At 39.2% G+C, this 13,169-nt stretch overlaps 1 pseudogene; it reads right to left on the reverse strand.

Annotated features, from left to right (window-relative positions):
• Nucleotides 1-1,363: 1,363 nt before the first annotated feature.
• On the reverse strand, nt 1,364-13,087 carry LOC116501726 (annotated as a pseudogene).
• Between the last annotated feature and the right edge of the window lie 82 nt (nt 13,088-13,169).

The following is a 13,169-nucleotide window of genomic DNA, read 5'->3' on the forward strand; positions in this document are numbered from 1 at the left end:
CCTTTCCCCACCGTTTTCTTGTGGATAACTTAAGCTTAATATCCTTGGCAAAAAGATATTGCAGCAAAACCTTTCACATAAACTTAGTGTTTCGTGAAAAACAACAAAAACAAAAAACTTTATATTCAATTGGAATTTTTTTCAATAAATTCAATTGGAATTTAAATTCAAAACTTTAAATTCAGTTGAATTTAAATTAAAAAAATAAACTAATTAATTTAAATTAAAAAAAATTAAATTCAATTGACTGTTCAGAGGAACAGTCAAGCTTGACATTATACATCCTAGAATTAAAATCTAGTTTGAGTTTTTCTCCCATCTCCAGACCTTGCTAAAGATGCTTATTAGGAGCTCTGTCAAAAAAAGTGTAAGGCTTGTTATATCAAAGCTTCGAACCCTTCTTACTGCCCTTGACCTTCTTCACATTGCTGCTCCTACAAGGGTGAGTACTATCATTTTTAGTACGGGAGGGAAGCTGTGATATCCTTGAGTGGGGGGTCGTTCTGTTTACAAAATGAAGTTCCAGTAAGAGTACATCAAATGAACCAACTTTCTTTGAACTTTAATTCATCGCTATATTGAATGAATGACCTCTGGATTTCTCTCTCCCATTTGGAAGTCAATTTGAAAACAAACTACCTCTGCCATAAAGAGCCAGGCATCAGAGACACCTGTTGCGCCTCAAGAACAGAGAAGGTATGAACGACAAGAGCAGCTGAATAAAATGCAACTTGCCATTAGAAATGGGTGTACTGGCATCTACAGGTGCCGCTGGCATCTCCTCATCTGGTTTCTCGTCTTCAGTAGCAGGGTTCTGCTGTGGTGACTTGGAGTTGTCGCATGGAGCACACGCTGCAGAGGTGCGACCTTGCAAGAAAGAATAGATACCAAAGATCTTCGTCGTGCATTTTCAGTTACAAATGCAGAGACAAGTCTTCAAATCCTTAGCGTTAAAGCACGTACCTCTTTTCTCACGAGATTCTTTAATTTGTTCACAAAGTCGTCTAAACTCTGTATCCATTTCGTTCCTCACCATTGAATATGCAGTGTCTTGCAAAACATAGGCGCTGTGACTATCTGAAATTTTACACACTTTAACTGAATGTTGTCTACCAACCAATGAAACTGTTTTGATCACAGAAAAAAATTGCTTTCTTCATAGGTTTGTTCCAAAAGGTTCTCTCAGTGAATATTTTCAGCATAACAACATCGAAGTTAATTAAAACAAAAGCACTAGTTCCTTGGGAACACTTATATCACAATTCCATGCCCAAGTAGCAAAATGATAAAATATTTACAGTCTGGACGTCCAAAATCATCTAATCCATCCGAAGTCTATTGTCCGCACACAGCATTTATCCATCTATATGTTTGACAGATTTTTTAAACTAGGGCTAAAAAGCACATCCTCACCTGTAGATCTTTGATCCAGGTAGTACTCGAAGGCATTGTTACAGATTAGATCGATGTCCTTCAGCTAGTCTCCTGCAGCGAGGTACTGGCGCGAGTCAATTTGAGTCAGAACTGTTGAAAGATCCATCGGCTCTTTAATCCTTGTGGCATAGTCAGGTACCTGCAGATCAAATACAAGCATTCAGAGGTTTTCTTAACCTTGCACACTGTCTACCAAAATTATTCTGAAGACTTTAAATAAACGACTTCCTAAAAACTCTGAACATTTGCGATGCATCAGAAGATGCTGAAATTAACCAGTTTGCTTCTCAAAAATGGAAGGGCTTTTTCATTTTTCATTAGAGCGGCCACGAGAGGACAACAAGAAGTAGGGAGGTCAGAAGCACGTGCATGGTAGAGAAGAAACACTGAGGGTGGGAGATTCATTTCACTTTGCTTCAGAAAATCACAACAGTGAAAGCTGAGCAAGCCATCCGGCATTCTCTTTGTTGTCGACATTGAGGAAAAGGTGCATGAATTGCACCTGTGAAGTACCTATTGCAGGCATCTACTTTAGAATGAGATAACTGGGCCCTGAGGTGCTCATTTCTTCCCTCAGAGCAGAAGAGGAGCCTAATGACCAGTTCAGATGAGGACATATGTATCTGTCTAGATTTTTCACAGCTCAAGAACCTAGGAGAAAAGGGGAAGAAAAGCCAGTGGAGGCCCACATGAAGACGACTTTGCTGATCCCCAGGTATATTCAAGTTACACCTGTCTTTGAAATATACGCCCCTAGTTTAGGCTTATCTCATAAATTAAGGAGAAAAAGGCATCTAAGCAGCCAATTGGAGGAAAAAGAAAACACACTGCACTTATGGTTGATTCCTATTGAGGAGTTCCAGATGAAACAGAGAACAGGATCTCAAAACTTATTTTTACAAACTGCTGCTCCTATTCCTGTTCCCACAGGAACTGACAGTCCAAGAAAGGGCTTCAGACTTCACTCAAGTACTCCTGTAAATACTGTTTGTAATTATAAGGAAAGATCTCTGTGCTTTTCAGTGCTGTGACACGCCTACATATCAAAGCCTTTTCACGAGCAAACTGTGTTGGCATTTGGACTGGCTTTTTAGAATGAAACCAGGGCTTTCAGCAAATAATCCCATAAGAGACATTTGAGAGTCAGCAGAAGTAAAAGCACTGCCTCTGCTTCTTGCAAAATCCTAACAGTGCAGCCCTAAAAACAAAGTTGAACCTTCCCCAAAACGCTGAGAAGTACAAACACTGAGAAGTTACAGACACACACGGATCAGCACTACTTTACCTTCTGTGGGTCAACGGGCTTTGCAAATTCCCTGAAACGTCTGTCAGTGGCAAGTCTGTGAGTAACGTCCCTCAAGAAAATTCTAAGGTCACGCAAGGTATCCTCCTCTTCCTCCTCCAGCATCCCTACTTTGTGGGGATCACTCTTGTGGCTTCTGAGGCTCAGCTGGTGGTGCTACAGGCACGACTTCCAATGTCCAATCAACTTCAATTCATCAGGAAAAATTGGCCAATTTACAGTACTCAAATACAAGCATATGACAAATTACTGACAGAAAATGACCACCAAAGCAAAGCCCAAAGAGCTAGTAACTTCGATAGGAAAGTTTTAGATGTACTTCTCATATCCTCCTCACCTCTTTTCTTTACAGGAGGCTTAGCCACTTCATTTAGAATTAGGTCCTCAAAAAAAGGCTGCTCTCTCTGCCCTACCAGGCAACTCAATATTGCACACTTCTCCAAATTCCGTATTAAATCATTTTTGCATCTAAAGCAGAAGGAGGAGAGACATTTCAGATTTAAGGCCACAAAAAACTCATCTTCTATTCCAAAAAGACGAGTACCTTTTCAAATTAAGAATAACCTGAAGAACACAAACTGAAAAAAGTTATCTTCCTGGCCTTAAAAGGCTACATTTTCACAGGCTTGGCACGGCAAATTCAAATATCACCTTTAAGAATCACCTGTAGAATTAAAGCTCGCTGAAGGGATTGTACGCTACACTGGTAAAGTAATGGCTTTCACCACATCCAACAGCGCCTCCTTTGTATTTACTTGCCTTGCTGCAGCCTTTACTTAGAACCTTTATGGCTATCGAGGGAAGAGACAGGCTTCAGCAGACAAGTGAGGGCTTTTTGCTGAGTTTTTATTTCTCTACCAAAAGGTGTCTGAAGTAGCTAGTACCTCTACGTCTTCCTCCATTTTCAAGTTCTAGTATTAAAAGGTAGGTGAGGAATTTCACTACTTATTTTAGAAGGAATTTACAGCCTGTACAAAAACTTCTGTGGGAACTCAAGCACTTTCAAAGCAGTTGATAATAAACACGTCTAGGTAAGACCCGTTCTCTTCCCCCAGTGACTGAGACCAAATCATCAGAATGACAACAGCGTGGTCCTGTTTTGGGCACCTTCCCTTAATGTAAACTCTCAGAAGTCAATGAAGTTCTGCACCTACTTTTACTACAGTTTATTTAGGATTACAACTAGAATTCGATTCCAAAGTTACTTTAGCAGAAATTGGAACTCAGCTTTCCAGCTTGGAAAGCTTTGGCCTATATGAAGAAAGAAACTGATTTACTTATTTTTTTTTAATCAAAGTGTTTCAATTCTCTACTAAATTGCATTATTAGCAGTTTACCCAACATAGCATGGAATGGCAGACTGTCAGAAGAAATCTCTTCAGTAAAAACATCCTCTTGTCATTTCAAGCACTTCATATTCTTGACTGAACCACTTTGTAGCCACCAGAATTATTGTATTAATTTATTATTTGCATGTGTGAGAAGGGGGTGAAAGTCACTTGCTTGACTCAGAAAAAACCTTAAGCAGATGCTTTCACAGTATTCTTTTTCTCTAAGCAAATTTTAAGTGATTTGTTAGGGTGCCTGAGTAATAACAGCATGCATTTAAGAAAGCACAGCATTTTGATGCTGAAAGCATTCATAAATTACAAGACACTGAAGAAATAGTAAGGAAAGTATTGACAAATACCTCTTCTGGGAGATCTGAGTGACGTACATCAGACGGAGCAAGCAGCAAAACTGGCAAAAATGCTGGAATGTTACGTAGTAGAGTTAGAAAAGTAAGTTTCAAGGCAGGTCCAGCGTTGTCCCACCATAAATGGATATCTGGGACATAAATTGTGCTTGGTGCTGTCTTCTGAGCATTTCGGATCAGCTAGTGAAAAGGAAAGCTTGCGTAAGAAAACTAAAACACGTACAAGAACCTCTTAATACATAGCTACATAGCCATCTGACTGCCCCATGAAATGAAACTACGTGAACAGAGTGGCAAGCATCCTTTCACATAAGGAATTTCTCTGTGCACCCTTTCAGATTATCAGTATTCGGAGAACTCTAGTCAGAAGATGGGAAGGATATATTCAGGCAGTGGCTAGACACCGTAGCTATATGGCCACAGCCACAATCATCGCATAACAAAGAAAGGAAATGTCCCTCTTAAGGGACACATCAGTATTCAGTCGTGTAACATGTCTGTCCTTACTTGTATGGCTCTCAAACGTTTCCACTAAAGGTAAAAATATTTTAAGGTAGTGATGCCAAACAAGAAAATGGATTTCCTGCCTAAAAGTAAAAACACCAAATCTGTTCATTTTTTCTAGTTAAAACCACATCACTGTGCAAATGAAGTGTTTTCTGAATGTTAATGCTTTTATTGCACATACTGCAACAGCACAAGTTGTGTATGTCCGTGCGAAAGCAAAATAAACAGAAGCCCCAAACCTCGGTTGCCTTACTAATATAATTTAGAAGAAGCCTACAAAAAGTAGCCGACATGCAGTCTGATACAGAGCCATCTACTGGGAGCACACAGTCTTAGGAGGCAATGAGAACTACTTTCTGGATCCCAGTGACATGAGCAGCATTTCTTTCCACAAAGAGATGTTTATTAGCAACACCGCCCAGCTTCCTGAGCTGCTAGCAACAGCCTCACTGTAAAACTGGGTATGGAAAATGTGGACATGTACAACATCCAGATTGTTTGTGGTGCTGTCTAAAAGAAAAGGGGATTTTCAGACAGAAGCAAACATCCCAGCGCATTAAAACAAGGCCACCTCCATTACCAATTAATTTTGCTCACCTTACTTGCAACTCGATTGATCCTTTACATACAGTCAGTGAATCCGATGAGAAGAAAAAGAAAAAAAGGTACCTGTCCGCAGATTTCTTCTGGCGATGCAACGTTTGTAAGCAGAACAGAAAGGTCCAGGGTGTGAACGGGAAACTTCTCCAAAGCGTGCAACACCACGGGTGCCACGTAAGAAACCTGGCCGTACCCTTCTTTTCCTACTATTAGCAGACGGGGCTGGCATGATGTTGGTTCGCAGAAAGCACTCCTAGAACAAGAGTTAAGAAAACAAGCTTATAAATGAGGTGCTGAATAGACACACAGATGTTCCAAGTAATTTTCCTATAGACTTTCTTTTCCCTCCCCAAATAATCCAAATGGCAGCGGTACATTAAATACATGTAAGATTTCCAGTTAAGTTATTCACTCATTCCAATTGTTTCACCTTCTTCCCTTGTGTTTCCTATTCTTTAGTAAACCAAGACTGCAAATTAATATCCCTGCAATCTTGCTTTACTTTATTATAAATTTATTATTTATTATATATTTATTATTTACTTTATTATAAATTTATTTTTATTTAAAAATTAATTGGTGAGGAGCATTTGTTTCCCCACTACAATCAGGCTGTACCTCTGCTGGCTTAAATCAAAGATGCTAGAGACTTAGCCTTGCTCTAAAGCACAGAAAATCTTCTGGACAGCACAGCAATAGAAACGGAGAAAAATAACTGATCCAGCTGTGACAACATGATCTAACTTTCCAACTGTGGGCTTGCATGACTTCCACACTAAAATATCACAAGATTAACACAACTTGGTGGCTTAACAAATAAAGACACCATTCAATTTTTTCTCAAGGTGTTTTAACAAGCCATTTCTCTGTTTTCTTTCTGCTACATAATTCACTACTGGTTTAACAATCCTGGAAAACAGAAGGGCAAAAGGTGGCAACACAAACCCATAAAGTTGGGATATTTTTAGCTAAAAGGACAGACTGCACATTTATGTGGTCTTGAGTCTTTCAAAGAATGCCATGGATTAAGTCAACGTGTTCTGGTAGTCTACGGATCACTTTGGCTTACGAAGAGAAGCCTGGGCTTTTCAATTTGGTCATTCAGAGCAACTTCATTATAACTTTAGTCCCTCCACCCTTTCTTCTTGTGAATACCAAGCACCCCTTCAACACACAAACTTGATGTTGCCCCTTCCTCTACCACCCCTCGCACTTTTAACAGCTGGAACTGTTCACAAAGACTCAGCAGACCTGAGAATTTAAACGTAACAGGGATCTATCTTTCTTTACCTGCTGAAACAGAGGCATTTTTTCTCTGGTCCGTCAGGCATTCCATCTTTTAATTCATCTCCAGAAACCAAGCATGCATCGTCATCACTGTCAAACATATCATCTTGTAAAATAGGATTGAAATGCTCTGAAAGGCAAAAGAGGTTTGTTAACTTTCCTGAATAGCCTTTGTCTCTTTCTCTTCCATTAATACAGCTTCTAAATCAGTGCCAAAACCCTTTCTTCATTTGAGAGCACACACTGAAAGCTATTTCCTAGAGTTCAGCCCACCACAGATCTAAGGAGATGGCACAAGGCCCTACAAAGCTCTACTAAGTCCCACTGATGTGTACGTGTAAGGTACGCTACTCTTGGTGATTTTTTTCTCCCCCTTAGAATAAAGGAGATTACGAACAATTTCTGCAGTTGCTAAATAGCTTAAAAAAAAAAACAACAACAACAAACAAGACCATTTCTTTCTGGAGGAGGTTCCCACAATGAAAGCACAGGGATAAAGGATGTGATGGCCACAGAATTCCATTCATCTAGTAAGTATCAATGCTAATTGATCTCACGTGTATAGTACGATCCACAAACATTTAAATTAGGAGACTGGTTAAAAATGATGATAGCTAAAACAATATTTAGCTTAGACCAGTTATACTTGTATCCTGGTCCTGACATTCTTCAGAAAGGAATTAGAAACATTGACCTAGAAATGCTTCCCCTCCAAAGATCTGAGTTTTGATTTTTTAAAGAAAAATAGGTGCCTTATACTTCAAACCTCAAGTCAACCTCTACAAATGCTAATTATCTTAGCTGCCGTCAGAAGCAGCATGCTTCAGTAGAGAACGCATCGTCCTTTACTGTGTATTGAGTCATTCAGAGCTTCCATTTGGCATTTCAGTTTCGAATCCACAATAAAACCTATGCGTTATATTCCAGACTTGCCCAAAAGAAAGACATGCACATGCAAATAATAAAATTCTACCACCATTATGTCTGAAAGCTGTAAGTTGATTGCACAAACCACAAGTTTTTGCTTTAGCAGAATTATAAAGAAGTGGATGCTGTGGTTATACCTTGCTGTCGGTCCTCCTTTAGTGCAAGCTGTGCATGCGGGAAGATCTTCTGCACAACTTGTAAAATATTCTCTACTGATCTTTGAAAAAGTGGCTTGAAAATGGGTGAGAGTGCTTGTACGGGCGAAGTCTCGATCCTGTTTGAAGCTGGAACAACCTTCTTCATAGCCATGAAAAAGTCCTTTGCTTTTATTTTAATAGAATTAACGTCTAGTAGCAACTTCTCCCTACTTGCATAAATCTGAGGATAGCATCGGCGTAGAGAGCACAGCGCAGCTTCAGTACAGAGGGATTTGATATCTGCACCACAGTCTCCTAACAAACAAAAATCAAACGTTACATCAGTCAAGGCCCAGGTTTACAACATGCAACATTTAAAGAATTTGTAATGCCAAAACCAAACAGCTTAACAGGGAATTCAAAGTGCTACCGCTTGTGAGGAATGTTTTAACATTTCGTGTCCATAAAGAACAATTCTGTTTGAATCCTGTCTGCCTCTGGGCCCTGCACTGGCAATTTAATTCTTGAACCACAGATGCAGTGTGTCCCAGTCTCCCCCTCATTCTAGTCAATTTATCAAGTCTTCAGAAAATACTCCTTAAATTTATGAACCTGTTTGCTTTTGTTATTCCGGACTTCTATTTCTAACAGTTACAGCCTTTTTTTTCCTGTCTTCTTCGAGATTAACTTAACACTGCTATAGATGTGACTGTCCCTGTGAATGGCTGGGGAAGAATGTTTTAATTACTCGTGAAGTGTCAATAAGAAAGCTGTTTGTGTTTGATGTCTGGGAGTTTCATAACAACTGATAACAACTAGTGACTGTTATGGGATACTATGCAGACCTTTGGTATCTGGCCAGGGGGCCAAGAGATTAAGAGGAAGAAAAAAGAAGCTGAAGGACGGCTGGCAGACAAGACCTGCAGAAAATGTTCTATAAACTTGGTACAGTGCCAAAGGAGTACAAACAGGAAGGACTTGGAGAAGAAGACTACGAGCCTTCAGCATGAAAGACCCCTAGAGACCCCCAGAGGAGACTGATGCGCATGCTCCAGTAGGAGGGACTGGACCCCGGAGGCTAATTATAATAATCTAATTCTTTTGGAAGTAGTAATGAATATGTATTAGTCTAGGAGCATAAAAATCAGCTGCTTGATGTAACTGGTGTGTGCCCTGGTGGAGCGGAGACTCTCAGTGCACCCAGCACTGTTTGCTTACCTCTATTCTTTTATATTCTTCTAATAAATCCTATTTTTTTATTTAATCCTAATTTGAATCCTGAGCCATTTATACCACTCTCTGCAGGGAAGTTTCATGTTGCTCACTGCCTGATATCCTGCGCTTATGCAGCTGAAGCAGACTCCTCATCAAAAACTATACTCTTGAGGAAGATGCCCCAGAACCATTTAATGTTCTCAGACAACAAGAGGAACGACAATAAAGAGTAAATAGATGAAAGCATCTCACTCAGATTGCTATGAAGGTGTGCCAGCTGCTTCGTTGACTAGTTGTGCAGCAAGGCACAAGAGCATGGGTACTGCCTGGTACAAGCTAGGTTCTTTACAACTTGGTCACAAGCAAGAATCCATTTTAATTTCAGTCTTACCAATGCATTTCTCAGCTAGTTCATCAAGCAACATGTCCAGTGGCTGAGGGGTCCAGTCACGAGTATGAATCTTGACAATTTCTTTTCTAGCCTGGAAGCAAAATCATTGCATTTTAGCTTGTCCCAAGTTTTCCTTAAAAATACCAACAAGAAACAAACAAACCAAAAGGCAAACAAGTAAACAAAAAACAAAACAGTCCTCCCTCAAAACCCCTCATCTAATAATACACTTTTCTTACTTGCTCAACTTTCAAGTATTTTACAGTTATTTAATATACACTCTGCATTGTCAACCAGGAAATTGAATAGTTCTTATTTGTTATACTGAACTTTTTCTAGGAACCTACAGTGAAAGAAAAGGCATTTATAGCTTCAATAACAAGTTTCCAAACTACGAGACCTAAGGACCCAGAGGAAAATACTGTAATGAAAAATTTATCCAGAAACATTTCTTTGCTGTCCAAAAAACTTCTCTAAAACTTAGCAAGCTTTCATTGGGACAGTCTCATTACTTCATCACATTTGCTTTCCAGTCAGTAAATTCACAGAAAGCACTTCTGGCACAATGCTTCCAATTGCTACAATTACTATAAAGAAGAAAAGAATTATGACTCAAACTACTACCACTGAGCAGGGGCACAATCAAATGCAAACACGTCCCCTATTCATTCATAAGTGAAGGATTGAGACCAAAAACACAACTTCATGATGAAAACACCCAAGTGGACTAAATAATTAAGCAAACAGGTACAACTTGGGGAATGAAAGGTTTGATTATAGAACTAACTACTTGGTGGTATCATCCTGACCATATATATCCAGTACCAGATTTGTCCTCCATGGAACAACGCAGTGTCTCCACGTATCACTCTTTTGTTCAAGTTGTCATTTTTTTTTTTTCCTATAAAGTTGGACTTTGCCATGGTAGCACTAACGTTGAATTTAAGTTCTCACCTCTTTATCTGGCAAGTTGAAGAGGAAGTGTCTGCCAAAGCGTCCTGGTCTTCGTAAAGCAGGATCTATAGAATCCAGTCTGTTAGTAGCTCCGATTACCACGATCTCCCCTCTGTTATCTATGCCGTCCAGAAGGGTCAGAAGAGTTGAAACAATGGAACATAATAGAAAAATATAAGTTTTACTTACTGGTTCAGTACATTTTGTTACATTCCACATGACTTTCTTCCATGAGTAGTCATAAAGGACAAGCTTTTTAAGGACAAGACTCATTTTAAGACATAAAAAATAGGTAAGTTAACACAGACCACATGCTGATATCAGGCTTAGTAAATTGGTTTCTACTATCGTTTAGAATCACCTGTTTTGGCATTGAGTTACAAGTTTTCAGGATAAATTAACATGTTCACAGTAAATTAAACAGGTCATCGTCCTTTTTTTTTTTTTTTTTTTTTTCCCCAAAGATCAAGCAGATTTTATGTAGGTGCAAAACTGTAATACCTATGAATGTGGTCTTGTTTACTGGAGCGCACAGGAGCGAGACCATCTATCTCATCAAAGAAAATAATTGAAGGTCGCATCTGACAGGCCTAGCAGGAAAACACTGAGTAAAACAGCATTATTTAAAGGAAAAATGCACAAAAACATCATGGTTGGAATGTCATCTAAACTAGATTTTTCACTTTAGCCTCTGGGACCTCTACTGATAGAGCTACTGGAGTATCTGGCATGACTAACAGAAGACAGCAGTCTGTGTCAACCCACTGTATCCGGGTGACAGGAAGCAAATCGGTCCAGTAGTTCTTACAGCTGACATTCACAGCAGAAACACTGGCATTTCCATTTCAGGGGGAAAAAAAAAATAACAAAATACAAAAAAAGAGCAAGTGCTACTTAAAAACGTTGACCACAGAAAATTATGGTTTCAACTCTGACAGAATACACTGTGCATTTCAACCTTACCTGTTCAAATAACACACGAAGTTGGCGTTCTGATTCCCCCACGTATTTTCTCATGCAGTCCGAAGCATTTCTCAGAAAAAATGATATTTTCCTGTCACTTCGACTATATTCACTGGCAAGTGCACGAGCAACTAGTGTTTCCCCTGTTCCTGGGGGGCCATAAAATAGACAACCTCTGCAATAAAAAAGATCCAGATAGGAAAAAAAACATCATGATGAGTACCTCCTACAACCATCGTCTCTAGAACAAACTCGTCTTTCCTAACCAAAACACGTCATGTACAAGACAGCAGTAATAGCTGAAGTGTGGGTAGAGGCAGAACAGATAGAAGTTCCGCGTTTTTACAACGTTTCACAAGAAAATTCATTTTTTTCACCCAAAGAAATGAATAAGGAGGTAACTCAAACGTATAAAAACTTCAAAAGCGAGCATACTGTCCCAGAAGGACACTTCCAAAACTGCTGACAAACAGGGTGATTACAGCAAACCGGAGCCAAACGGGCAAACTTCAGCACAGAATCTGAGAATGGGCTGAATGGTGAATCACCAGTTCATTCTGCAGCAATAAACTGCATATTCTTGCTTTCACAATATGCAGAATCTGATAGTAAAGCATTTAATGCTCCTTTCAAAAGCATTAAGTTACTGGGTTTGGTCTCTCAGACCATCTATTGCTGATGGCAAGTGAGGAAGCCTAAAGCCGGAAGGAAAAGCGATGCCTTAGCACTCAGAGGGAAAAAAAAAAAAAAAAAAGAAAGCAAAAGTAGGCAGGAAAAACAACTGGGCTTCCAGGCAACATATTACAATTGACTTCCACACTAGATAATCCCTTCTTGCTTACAGACTAATCAAGCTGACTTGTACATAAAACTGAGAACAAAACCACTCCAACCCAACTAACCCAACTTTTTAAAAACACCAGATGGTAAAACTTACAAGTTTCAGACATTGCTTATATTTTTAACCTACAAATATTCTGGATTTTACCCATTTTTAAGAAACCACTTTTTGCTACTACTAAAACAAATGTTCACCGCTGCCAAAAATGTTGAAGCATGGAAGCATATTGATACCTTAATTGAACTTTCTCCTGAAAACAGCTGACTTACGATTTATCACTGTCATGAGTTACCTTGGGGGCTGAATATTGAACTGCTGAAAAACTTCTGGATACAGGACGGGAAAAATCACCATCTCTTTCAAAGCTGCGATGTGTTCTGAAAGACCACCCACGTTCTCAAATCCAATCTAAAGAGAAATTCAACACCACAGAGTTTGTATGTTAAAGAAAGCAGCAACCTAGATCAAGGTTTCATCAGAAATTATCTCAGCACAACGCAAACATTCTGGGCAATTTTTGAAGTTGCTTTAGAGAAAACCATCAACAAAGGTAGTTCTAGATGGCACACTGAGATCTTTCATAATCACTGGAAACACTCGCTGACACGATGATTAGTTTACCACTTACCGCACTATCTATTTGCATTGCATCTCCCTGACTTCCTCCAGCTTTCTTTTGATCCCTCTGAACTCTCTTTAGGTCCCGTTTCTGACGTTTCACTCGAAAAGTCCTGATTTGAATTAAGGAGAAGTTATAGGGCTTCTTTTTCTTTAAGATGCAGCTCGAAGATTTTTGTTTTTCATAATAATGCCAAGCAAATGTAGAAGACATTAATTAATATATTAGAAGACCTAATTAATTGACATAAACTTACACAGTTACATTTAGATAAACTTAAACATGGCTAAATATT

This window comes from Aythya fuligula, unplaced genomic scaffold (genome assembly GCF_009819795.1).
Source record: "Aythya fuligula isolate bAytFul2 unplaced genomic scaffold, bAytFul2.pri scaffold_79_arrow_ctg1, whole genome shotgun sequence".
NCBI classification, from domain to species: domain Eukaryota; kingdom Metazoa; phylum Chordata; class Aves; order Anseriformes; family Anatidae; genus Aythya; species Aythya fuligula.